This window comes from Podarcis filfolensis (genome assembly GCF_964270895.1).
Source record: "Podarcis filfolensis genome assembly, chromosome: 4".
Classification (NCBI taxonomy): domain Eukaryota; kingdom Metazoa; phylum Chordata; class Lepidosauria; order Squamata; family Lacertidae; genus Podarcis; species Podarcis filfolensis.
The window spans coordinates 77,752,362-77,764,815 of NC_139607.1; the positions used below are offsets into that span (position 1 = coordinate 77,752,362).

Here is a 12,454-nt window from a genome sequence, read left to right on the forward strand (position 1 = left end):
GACTCGCCTGCTTGGGTGCTCTCAAAACAGGCGCCGGGAAGAGTCACCTCCCTCGTCTCCCGGGCACAAGACATGCCCGTTAATGTTCAGTGAAGTGAGACCGAACAGAACATGACAGGAGAAGGGAATTCAGGGGAAGCTAATTCAGGTGTGGGCTGACTTCTGTCTTGTGCAGTCTTAAGGCAGGAGAAAAAAACAGTCAGCGTCCTCAAGGCCTCCCATTGATTTTTAATGAACATAAACAAAGACTGCATACTCGGGTCTCTGAAAAATATCAAGGCGTAACTCACCTGTGTTAAATGGCGCCTGGACATAATTAAGAGCCTAAGAAGGGCCTTGCTGGCTCACTTTTGGCATTCATTGCGCCCCAAGAATCCAAGCAAGCACCAAGCCATATTTGATCCACTTAAAAATTGGCTTCGCCTCTGGGTATCTCTGCTTAGGATCAAATCCATCATAGACAACCTGGAGCATGAACTCTACGCTGTTCTGTTCCAGCTGTTTTTGTTTGTTTAGATCTGGCAACAAAGACTAGCACAAATCTTGTGAAATGCAGTGGGGCTTATGACATTTTACCACTTCCTAAGTTAGACTTTCATGCTGAGGGCTTACTAAATCAACAATAAACTAATTACAGCTAGCTGTGCTTAGGTTAGAAGGCACAACCTCTACAAAACTCCATTAAATATTTAGCTACAACCCTTTTAACAAGATAACCTTCACATTATTCATGTCCACACAAATTTTCAACATGCAGCAACTTTCATCAGTTCATGTTTTTCACTTTCCTTGAGACATATACCCAACCGCTTTTCTTATGTACTAGTTACCTGTCAAACTTCTAGTCAGGGTGCTAAGGTTCCATTCCACATTAATGGTGCAGCATGGATAGGAATTACCAAAAATCATGGTTACGTGGTTCATTTAGGAATGGTTTCCAGAGCAGTATTCCTAGAAGAAAAACATAAAAAATATGTGTTTATTTTGTTGTAAGCATTGACTAAGAAGTCTTTAGGGATGGATTTCTTTTTAATGCATACACACATGTGAAATGGTAATCAAAATGCCATTTTAAACTATTGCATACAGACCCAGAAGCTGTGGTTAATCAACATTAATTCATTTAGAAAATAACTTGTTCTGCACACACTTAAAAACTTAAGATATTCTGCTACAAACACTATACATACTTTCCAAACACACCATCCCATCTAGGAAGCACGATAAATATAGCAAACATCTTCAGGCTATTCAATTCTCTAAGGAGAACTATAGAATACATTTTTAAACTTATCACTTAAGGGAAAATAATTCATGGATTTTAAATAGTATTATAGTCTCAGCAAAAGCTCAGAAAATTAAACAGCAAGGATAATAATAAAAAACCCCAGCTAAAAACGGATACTTTAATAACATTTCAGGAAGGTTAAAACTACAACAGACCGATAATGTTGCCCCTTGAAAGCAGCAGCCATAACAATTAGTTGTTGTGGTGGTGATTTAACCTTGTACTTTTTTATGCTGTTAGAACTGCAATCCTATGCACATTTACTTTGAAGTAACTCCCATTGAACTCAGTAGGATGGACTTGTGAGTGTACATTCATAGGACTGTGTTTTTTAAAGCCAACTTTCTTTAACACACACTCTTTTAACATTTGGTAACAGAAAAAAACATTTATTATGATATAACAACAACAACAACAACTTTTATTTATACCCCGCCCTCCCCAGCCAAGACCGGGCTCAGGGCAGCTAACATCAGGTAAAAACAATTGATTAAAATACAACTCAAAAACAAGATTAAGTACAAAATTAAAATGCAGCCTCATTTCAGTAGAAACTCAAAAACTTTTTGAGGATGAAAACGTCAAATCTTCACCAAGGCCAGCTATCCAGACTGGTCCTACGTGGGCCAGAAAAAAAGCCAGGGAAGTCCCCAAATAGGAGTTCCATCACAGAAGGAAAAAGGAAAGAGGGGGAGGGGATCAAGTTGATTCCAAGCCAAAGGCCAGGCAAAACAACTCTGTCTTACAGGCCCTGCCGAAAGAAATCAGACCCTGCAGGGCCCTGGTCTCATGAGATAGAGCGTTCCACCGGGCCGGAGCCAGTGTTGAAAAGGCCCTGGCTCTGGTTGAGGCTAATCTGACTTCCTTAGGACCCAGGACCTCTGGGGTGTTGCTATTTATGGACCTTGAGGCTCTCCGCGGGGCATACCAGCAATCACAACAATCCTGCATGAGTGAGATTTGCCATTTGCTTCATGTGGTTTTTTTAATGGATCAGGGTCAGCATGCATTCCTCACTTTTTTACATTTCAAGCACTTTTCCTCTTCACAGAAAACAATGCCATTAACTGTCAAGCAACAGCTTGTAAACAGAGCAAGTAGGTGTTAAAATATTAATGAAAACCCTATATTAGCAATGCAATAAAATGGTTAAACAGATTTTATATTGGTAAATACTGTATTAGTGCCTTTTAAGACACATTCTAATGATACACCTGTTTTTACCTTTCAACTGGAAACAATAATGCAAACCATTAGAAAACAAGCACCATTACAAAGTTACGTATGCATTTCAAGGCTGCAGTCCTCAAACAGACTTATACAGAAAATATCCTCCTCACCTGATGTATGCTGCACAAAATCCATCTTCTAATTAAAACTATATATAGCTGAAGGACATCTGTACTGATTCATTCTGTAATTTGGTGTCTTAGAAGTGAAATGAACCAAGGATTTCCATCAAGAAATTTAACTGTAGTTCAAATGACAAGTTCAATGTACCTAGAGATACCTGTGTAGTCAACAGAAATGAAATATTACCGCCACATAACATGGAAACATTTTATATGGAGGAATATAATCTGTTGACTTTACTCTTCAATAATTTTCAAAACAACACATACAGCTACAACAGATTGTGCTGTTTTAATTTTAGCAACCTCAAGACGCCCTGAATGCCAAATCCGTTCCCCAGACTGTCTTCATGTCATGCCAGTCCATTTAACTATAGCAATTTACCATACTTTGCCCTGTAAGACAGCGTTCTGATTGGAGTGCAAAGACCTACGTTTGGACATGCCCAGTGAGACTGTTTGTTTGTTTATCACTCTTTGAAGGAACTCATGTGTTGCTTGAGAAGTTGGATCTAGGTCTCAATTACTTGGGCCTAAATCTCATTGAGGAATGGATGTAATGCACAGTTTCTTAGTCCCATGTCCCATTGAGACAGATAAAATTTGCTTCTGAGTAAACATATATAGACTCACAGGGCATGTCTGTTAAATATCCTTTTGTAGCACTCATTATAATTTTGAAATCAAGCACATCCAAAAAAATGAATTTATTAGCCCTGAAAGAATAATTCTCACATGATAATTTTCTATGGTCGAGAGTCTATATCTTACTTGCTGGACACAGCATTTCTTATGGCAGAGTTGTTCTACGGAGTAATTATTTTTAAAAATGTAGGAATCACAATATTATTTCTAGCCTTGCTCTGAATTCTGGGAGCATTACCTATGTGAAGGATAATAATAACAACAAACATTTATCTCTCAGCAATAAATGCCTGTCTGACATTGTATAGCTTTATATTATATTGCTGAGATTTCCATTTGTAAATTATTCATGTGTCCTATTTGTAATACAGGTTGCCAGGACAAAGAAAACAAGATATAATTTAAATCCTTCGAGGCTACATGGCTACAGGCAAGTATCGTTTTTAAAAAGTTGAAGGTTTTCTTTAAAAAAAGACCAGTTGTTGTTGTTGCTGCTGCTGCTGTTATTAACCATCACATCTGGGAATGAAGAAGTTGGGGTATAGTTTGTGAATATTTTGATATTTCCCAGTTGAAAAATAATGCCATGGACAATTTTTTTATTTAAATAAAACACCCGGAAAAGGTGTTCTGTGTCAACAAAAAGCATTTGCTGGTTTTTTGCTCTTTCTCCAATTATCCGAAGATGGCAAAGCAGAAGTTCCCACCATTAGTAACAGACACTGCCAATCTCAGAGCAGAGCAGAGCCAGAAAACACCTCTGCCCAATACACTGGAGCTGGTGCTGATCACAGTAGACCAAGGGTGGGGAACCTTAGGCCCAAGGGCCAAACGTGGCCCTTTCAGGCCTCTCTATCTGGCCCCAGGGCCACACACCCCACCAGCCTTCCTTTGTGCCATTCTTTTGTGTTTTCCCCTGGCTGCAGTGTGCCCTTAAAGTCTGAAAATGTGTCTTCCTTGCCTGGATGGAAGATGGAGAGAGCCTTGTGTGTGAGTGTAAAAACGAGCCCCCGTACAAAGGTAAAATGAGCTCTGCCTACTTTTGCGTCTGCCCTCACCTGCCAGTGGCATGTGGCCCCTGGAAGGCTATGCTGAAGGAATTTGGCTCTTGAGCTGGAAAGCCCCCCCCCCCCACTGCAGTAGAGAATGCTGAGATAGATGAACATGTAGGCAGGTTTTTATGTTTTCTACTTGTCCCCTGCTGATTCCAGTTTACATGGGACTTCATGCCTATACAGTGGTACCTCGGGTTACATACGCTTCAGGTTACAGACTCCGCTAACCCAGAAATAGTACCTCGGGTTAAGAACTTTGCTTCAGGATGAGGACAGAAATCGTGCTCTGGCAGTGCAGCAGCAGCAGGAAGCCCCATTAGCTAAAGTGGTGCTTCAGGTTAAGAACCGTTTCAGGTTAAGAACGGACCTCCGGAACGAATTAAGTTCTTAACCCGAGGTACCACTGTACTGGATTGTCAATTTTTACCAATAAGGTGCAACAACAGATTTCTAAGCAGTTCACGTTTTAATCCTAAAAACTTCGATAACGTGCTTGTATCAGCGATAATGCTCAATACAAATTCAAAATCATTTAAGAGTACATTAAGAAGAAACATGATGTAAGATAAGAATGGATTATCTGAACTCTTTCAAAGGATTCAGCACAGGAATTTTTTTTCACTTTCTTTTGACTCTTCTCCCTGCACACACATCAGGCAGAAATCAATTAGAAGTATGCCTAATTAGCTGGATTTACAACTGAGCAGTAAAACACAATGATACCGAAAGCAGAGCAGGCCAATTTACTTAATTGAATTTCTTTTGTCTATCCTGAATCAAAAAGGCAATAGTTTTCTTTTTTCTTCTAGATTCCACAAACTTTCCTCTGCTATGCTTTTAAGGATGCAGTCCTACGATGCCAAAGATACAACTACCACAGGGTTGCCTAGTAAGTTCAGCAGCCCCTTAGACTTATACTTGGGGACCCTTGGTATTCACTACCACTCTAGAGCCAAACTTGACATAATGTATCACTACGGCTATCAGTTTATTTGTTTTTTAATTAATAGTAGCTGTGGGGTCTGCAACATACAGGGCAAAATATTCATTGGAAGTGCAGCACATAAGAGCGAAGGTTTTGACCCTTTCTGCCCTGCTATGATTCCATTTACAACTGCTACCTGCTGCTATTAGCCCAAGGAAAAAAGATCTAATTGGTACCAAAAAAGAGACAACATTTTCAGTTTTTAAAAATCCTTTTAATGCATTGCCTGTGGCTGCCAGGTCAGCATGTGTGGGACTCAGTATTCAGCTGTTTGTATACTCTAAGGTTCCTTCCAGCCTAACACGAACTATGTATTGTTCCGTTGTAAGTTACAATGAATTTTCCACACTATCAGGACTCCACACTACTCCACACTAACTTTTCCTATGTTAACATCCTGCTACATTCCATCCACACCAGTCAGCAGTGACATACCTGCCATGGGTGACACCATTTGAATCTCAGCACACACTCACGCTTACCTTTGTTCCAATTTTTTAAATCAATCTTTTAATTATCATTAAAGTGATTACTGTCCTAAATCCTGCAGCAATAACAACACAAAGGTAGAGGCTGCAAAGCCTCCAGCTAAGGAGCCAGATCAAGTTCAGAGCTTGTTGCTGTAGGTCAGGAGACCAGTGTGCCTGAGGCTCTTAGAAGGACCTTGCATACCACCAGGGCTTGAGAAACCAAATGTCACCCACACTACTCACTGGCGAAGAAAGCACACCAGACAGGTGGCTACAGAACATAGGGGGGAACACCTGCCTTCAGGCCAGCGACACTGGGCTTTTAAGATCTCTACAAGAGACAAAGGTTTAAAAAGGCTGGGTGAACTTCTAGTCTTCGAGGAAGCAAGCTGCTCACTTGGAGCAATCTGTGGTTCTGCACCTTCAGACCTGCCTTTCCCTGTGTGCATCAGCACCAGACCGGGATCATTGTTTTCACACATACACACACGTTAACACACACACACACATATATAATAAAAGAGAAGTACGTATATCAATATAACATAATGTTATTTATGTATTAAAATGTGATGCTACAACACTAGTTATTAAAAAAAAATTATTGGGCTTCCAGTTACACTGTGAAGTCTTGTGCAGAGGGCTTTTCAAAACTTAAAATGAACATATGGATGTCAGATGTGCACAGTCCCACCTTGAAGCTGCCAACCAGCAGTTAGCACCTTGACAGCAGACTGAGCTAGCACCTGATCACATTCCCCCCCCCCCACACTATGGTGAGATGTATTTCTATTTAAATTATACTAATTTCTAAATTTACACCTGGGTATACACTTTATGGAACTCTGTGTCCTCTTTTTTTGATGGTGCATCTCCTCAGTTGGGGAAGTGAATAAGTGGCGACCCTACAAGTCACTTTCCCCCGTTTTAGCTTTCTGCAGAGGCAATCCATTCATGTCCCATCTTTCTAATGCCAAACTCTTAGAGGCAAGATGCATCAGAATTCTGCAGCGCTTGTGCATGATTGGACTCCATTTATCCCTCTGTTACATGCAGGATGGTTGCAATCCTGCTCTAGCAGCCTGCCCTGGACTTTCTGAGCAGCCATTTGCTACCTTGTGCCAGCATGCATTCATATCATTATGAGACAAACAGCTGAAAATAGATGGCCAGTAGCCAATGCCCTTCCTCCTAAAACAACAACTACATTAAGCACTTTCAGATTAGAAACAATAAATATTGATTTGATATTCATATGCCCCCTGGGAAATGGATACAGCAAAAGTCTACACTCCCTTTTCCCCCACACCAACATACACTCTGGACATGAAATACCTCTATGTTGCTTGCTGCAGCAATCAAGCTCTCATGCTTCAAACACCTTCCATACTCAGCTCTGCCTACAAGAGATAAAGGTAAAATATTACCTTTTGAATAGGAAGGTCCTTCTGCAAGCACGGCAGTCTGTGATTGATCCTACAGGCAAGGACAAGAGTATATATTATGGGTACTGAAAATGCAGTGGTGTTTAAATTGTTTAAGCATTGCATACAGCAGTTGTAATAAAATAATAAAAAGGCAATGCAGGTGTGGGGCACATTGTTTTCAGTGATTTAAAATGTATTCAATTGGAAATGGATGCTATAATCATGGTTATGGTCTGGAAAACTTCAGCACAGCTGCTATTCCGAAGAAATACACTAAAGAGCAAACAAAACTAAATACACTAAAAAATAGTTCTCATGTTTGCCACAGGGCACTGATAATATTTTCTAGCAATGTCACAGAAACGCATAATGCCAGGCATGGAAATATGAATCTTGGTGGCTCATAATGCTGGCCATGGTCGGGGCAGTAATGCTTCTGTATACCAGTTGCTGGAAACCAGGGTTTCCCACAAACATCTATGTGACCAATGTGAGAACAAGGTGCTGGACTAGATGGTCCACTGGCCTGATCCAGCAGGCTCTTTGTATGATCTTCTGAAGTGTCCAGAAAATTCTTCTCCAGCTGAGATTTAAAACTGAGCTGGAGAAATCAAGTCTTTCATCCCACCCACTTTCCTTCTGCATTCATTGCCACTCCAGCAGTGTGGTGGGATGGAGATCCTTTCCTCACCCACAGCCTGCAAAGTGTATGGCACACTGCTGCAGTTGAAAGCCAGATATCAGAAGCCCTGAACAATCTAGTTTCCCAGCACTGCTGCGCAACTTCTCCACCCTGCCATGGCTGACATTAAAGCAGCAAAGCAAATGAGGTGGATGGGAGTGAGAGTTTGGAGGAAGGGGAGAGGGCAGGCAGATAGGTGGGTGAGGGGCAGGAGGTTACTGAAGGATCAGACCCTATTGTACTCCTAGGGACCTTTGGGGTGGAACAGGACGTAGAATTGGCATAAACCAAGCTATTTTCAGTGTTTTGGTTTTAGAACACACCAAGCTGTTTTCTGAGTTTGTGGGGAAATAGTTTTCAGAGCTTGACCAGAGCAGTTCACAGCTTCACTAATATTTTTGAAGAGTTCCAAACATGCAGGAATTACTTGACAAGTTAATGACTCTTCCAGATATTAATTTTCTGCATATCTGTAGATGTATATATCACCTTCAGATGTTACAGATTTATTTATATAATTCCAGGAAACCATAGACTTACATACAAACACTGCCTTATAAATGTAGCTGTGCAGTTTAGTTGGCATGCTTTGTGATTATGGCTGTCTATACATAATATCTAGGTAGTTTCGTGAAAAAGCTTGAGCCATGTTGAGGAGATACATGCTTTTGTGTTACTGCCTTGGCAGAAGTCTCACACTGTTCCATTGTTTTTGTTTACCCCAACAAACTCTATCAAGTTATCTGTTTGTGAATGAGTGCGTGGATACAAGATTTGCTCCCTCCACCCCTGTTTGCACTGCATTCAACTTAAGAAAATAGAATAGTGAGTGAATGCAGATACTATTTCCAGGACCACAAAAGGACAAAAGTTGAATGAAAGATTACCAAGGATATTTGTGTGAACCTAGGATGGATCTAGACACGAAGAAGCGTTTCAGTTAAATGCGTTGCAAACTTTGTATGAGAAATTAGGTTTGCAAAAACAGAACTCCACAGCACAATCTGGTGTCACAGTGTTAGAATGCAAAAACAACACACATAAAGTGCATTTTCTTTGCCAATGTAGCTGAGTCTATAGCAATTCCAAAAGCAGGAAACACATGCATATGAGAAAAGCAAAAAGAGTAGCGTACCAAGACTGAGGACAAGAGTGAAGTGCAATGCTATAAGAATTCTGGCATGGATGTGACCTAAAAACTTTCCAAAGAAAGCATGTGTGTGTGTGATCATCATCATCATATAGCAGTGGAATATCCTCACTAAAGAGGGCACTTACTTTGTAGTTTATTTATTGCTCTGTGAATGTCATTTTATTTCCCCAGGATTTTCAGTTTTAAAAATACATATTAGTGCTGTTTAGACATTTATCGGTACTGTCTGTTTTATTCTCGTGTTTTAACTACTTCAATATGGTGTATTTGTATATTTCATGGGTTTTGTTTTCATTTTTTTAATTTTACACAGTCCAGAGTGTATTGTTAATGAGTGAAATAAAAAATGTAGTGAATAAATAAACAGAAGAATGTGATCTTAAAAGAACAAAAAAAATGGATACTACTGTATGTCAGCATTACTGTCTCTCTGCCATTGGATAAACTGCTTAGCGGGGTCAAAAAATAAAAGGGTGCATTACTCATGTTTCCTTATAGCCATATCCAGTCTTTCTATCCCAGATGTTGGTGTGCTTGATATGGCTAGCAACAAAACAAAGGCACTCTGCACATGCTCAAAGTCATTATCATTCCTTTCTCCAGGACTGCAAACAAATTCTACAGCTGAGCTCTAAAGAAGGATTACTGCCCATCCAAGCAACGGAATATGAATTCCTAAAAATCATAATAGGGACAAGCTTGTTCTGCCTATAAAAGTGAAGAACACCAGTGTTTTCCATGTGGTTAGAGCTCCCCCTAGTATTCTGATTATGTTTAAAAGAGTTTTTCCCTGATTTGATGCTGTTCTTAGACACCAACAACCTTTGTTTTCCCCCCAAACAAAAATAATGAAATAGTAACATAGTAAAATAAATATCAAAATAGAGCCCTTCTAAACATTCATTAAGGTTTTTTTTCAGATAGTCACCAACACTCAGTCATTACAACTTTCAATCACTAATGTTTGCATTTTGCAAAGAAATTTTTCTGAAATAATGTTCTGTTGTTTTTATCTAGTATTTTCAGAAAAAGCACATTTGAAATTGTAACACATACTACGTGTGTCCTACTAACTGAAGTGGTCTAAAAATGTTCTCTTCCATGTAAAAAAAGAAGCGAACAAGTTTACAAAATGTCAACCTAATTAAGAAACCACTTAAGTAAGAGACTCCAGTTGGACTGGAGTCAAAACGTATTTTGTGAAAGTATATTACTGAAATCAATAAGCTGAGTGTGAAATAGCATAATAGTTTTATAGTCGAATAAGTTATGTTTTGTAAAGTCTCCTTACACACAGTCAGATACACTCGCATCCCATTTATAATTTGGATGAGGATATGTGGTTTCAATGTATAAGCAGTGTGGTGCAGCAGATAAAGTGATGGATTTGGTACCAGGGAGACTTGGGTTCAAAGACTCTAGCAATTGAGTGGCTTGGGGCTAATTTTCAGCCAAATCTACCTGACAAGGTTGTTGGGATGAGCTTCATGAGCTGCTGTGAAGGCCAGAATCATTTTGGCAAGCTGCCTGAAGGAACCTGGGAGAGAGGCACAGAGATGTATGGGAATCCTGTGTTGGCCTGCTCTGAAAGACTGGCTCCTCCTGAGATGCAAATGCTGTGAAGTGTCTCCCCATTGAAATCTTCTAGTGTAAATACGTGTAGATAAATCTCATTTCAAAGACACTGCTGCACCTCATTTTTCCCAAAGGAACACAGGCTCTGGTTGAGTGCCAAGACTCCTTGGACTCACTTGGCAGAGATTAGGGTAGCCAGTAAGAATACTATGTTTGTAAAGTTTCAAGAAAGTCTAACTCCTGTGCTCCTATGACTCGTCAGTATTATCAGTAGGGATAATGTGTCTGGAGGAATCAGTGGATTACCAAATAGGCAGAGTAGGCCAGGGCCCACATATTTTAGGGGGTCCGCAGGGCAAGACAGCCAGATTTGCCACCAACATTGGTAAGGAGCTGCTGCTCTTCTACACACAACTTGAATAGACTGAACAAAATAAAATAAAAAAATCCTTCCAGTAGCACCTTAGAGACCAACTAAGTTTGTTATTGGTATGAGCTTTCATGTGCATGCACACTTATTCGGATAAGTGTGTATCTGAAGAAGTGTGCATGCACACCAAAGCTCATACCAATAACAAACTTAGTTGATCTCTAAGGTGCTACTGGAAGGAATTTTTTTTTGTTTCGACTACAGCAGACCAACACGGCTACCTTGAATAGACTGAGCTTTGTAACCATGTTATAAGACGTGTAACGTTAAGAACCTGAGCTTGCTTTTTCCTCTTCCCTCCCATTCCTTTTCTTGTGCCGTATCTTTTTTTGACTGTGAGCATCTTACACTGATTTTTGTAAGCCACTCTGATGTTAAATACACATAAAATGTAATACTTCTATGCATCGAGGTTAAAACTTATGTAAAGCTTTGCATTTGCAAAGCAGAGAGGTTTACATTAAGCCAGAGGTTTCACTCTGGGTGAAAGTAGAAAGCTGGTGTTTTTCCATTTCAGAGGGTTAAGCTACCTGATGATGACTCATTGGTGGAAACTGCAGATCTCTCACAGGAGAGAAACTTAAGAAGTCAGTGACAGCTACCAGTAGCAGCACAGTCAAAGCTAATCTCCATAATGAACAAGCTTAGGATCTCTGTGACCAGAAAGGAAAATTTACTGAACTGCATAAAGGACCAAATGGCATTGCCTGCTACTTGAAAGCAATGTTACTTTGTTTCTGTATAATGTTTATGTTCTGTATTATGTTTAATTTTTTTATAACTAGTATATAAGACTGTATTGTTGTAAAGCTTTGAAATTTACTATTAGGGTGGAAAGCTCATTTATTTCTACACAAGGTCCAGATACCTCAAGGCCTGCCTCTCCACATATGAACAGACCCAGACCTTGCTGTCATCAAATGAGGCCCTTCTTCAAGTGCCTCCTGCAGGAGAGGTCTGGCAGGTGGCAACACAAGAACAAGCCTTTTCTGCAGTGGCTCCCCATTTCTGGAATGCTCTTCCCAGGAAAGGTTCACCTGGCGCCTTCACTATACATCTTTAAGCTGACTAACATCCAATATATTTTAAATGTGTTTGTGGGAGGGCAAGAGGGTACAGGGATACCTTCCAACTCTAAAATCCCATGAATCTAGGAAGTAATTGCCACTGAATTCAGCGGGCCGTACCTCGAGGGCAAATATTATAGCACTGCTCTGCATAATGACAATTTTATAGTACTTCGGGAGTGGCGATAGCGGAGTTTCAGAGGGTGAAAAAACAGTCATCATGACAACCCGATGAATTAAACAAGCCCGTAGGTTACAAACAACGGAGAACTAGAGCTGTCACTCTTTTAGAAACATGCATCACTTTCCCGCTTAAAGAGCCCAA

At 40.1% G+C, this 12,454-nt stretch overlaps 1 protein-coding gene and 1 long non-coding RNA gene across 2 annotated transcripts in view; one reads left to right on the forward strand and one right to left on the reverse strand.

Annotated features, from left to right (window-relative positions):
• LOC310760467 (cilia- and flagella-associated protein 337-like) overlaps positions 1 to 12,454 on the reverse strand; it is a 166,102-nt gene that overhangs the window by 96,922 nt on the left and 56,726 nt on the right. The window lies entirely within an intron of this gene.
• LOC310760593 lies at positions 10 to 9,147 on the forward strand. Its single transcript, XR_014547034.1, has 3 exons — positions 10 to 148; positions 3,657 to 3,715; positions 5,150 to 9,147. It is a non-coding gene; the product is annotated as an uncharacterized lncRNA (long non-coding RNA).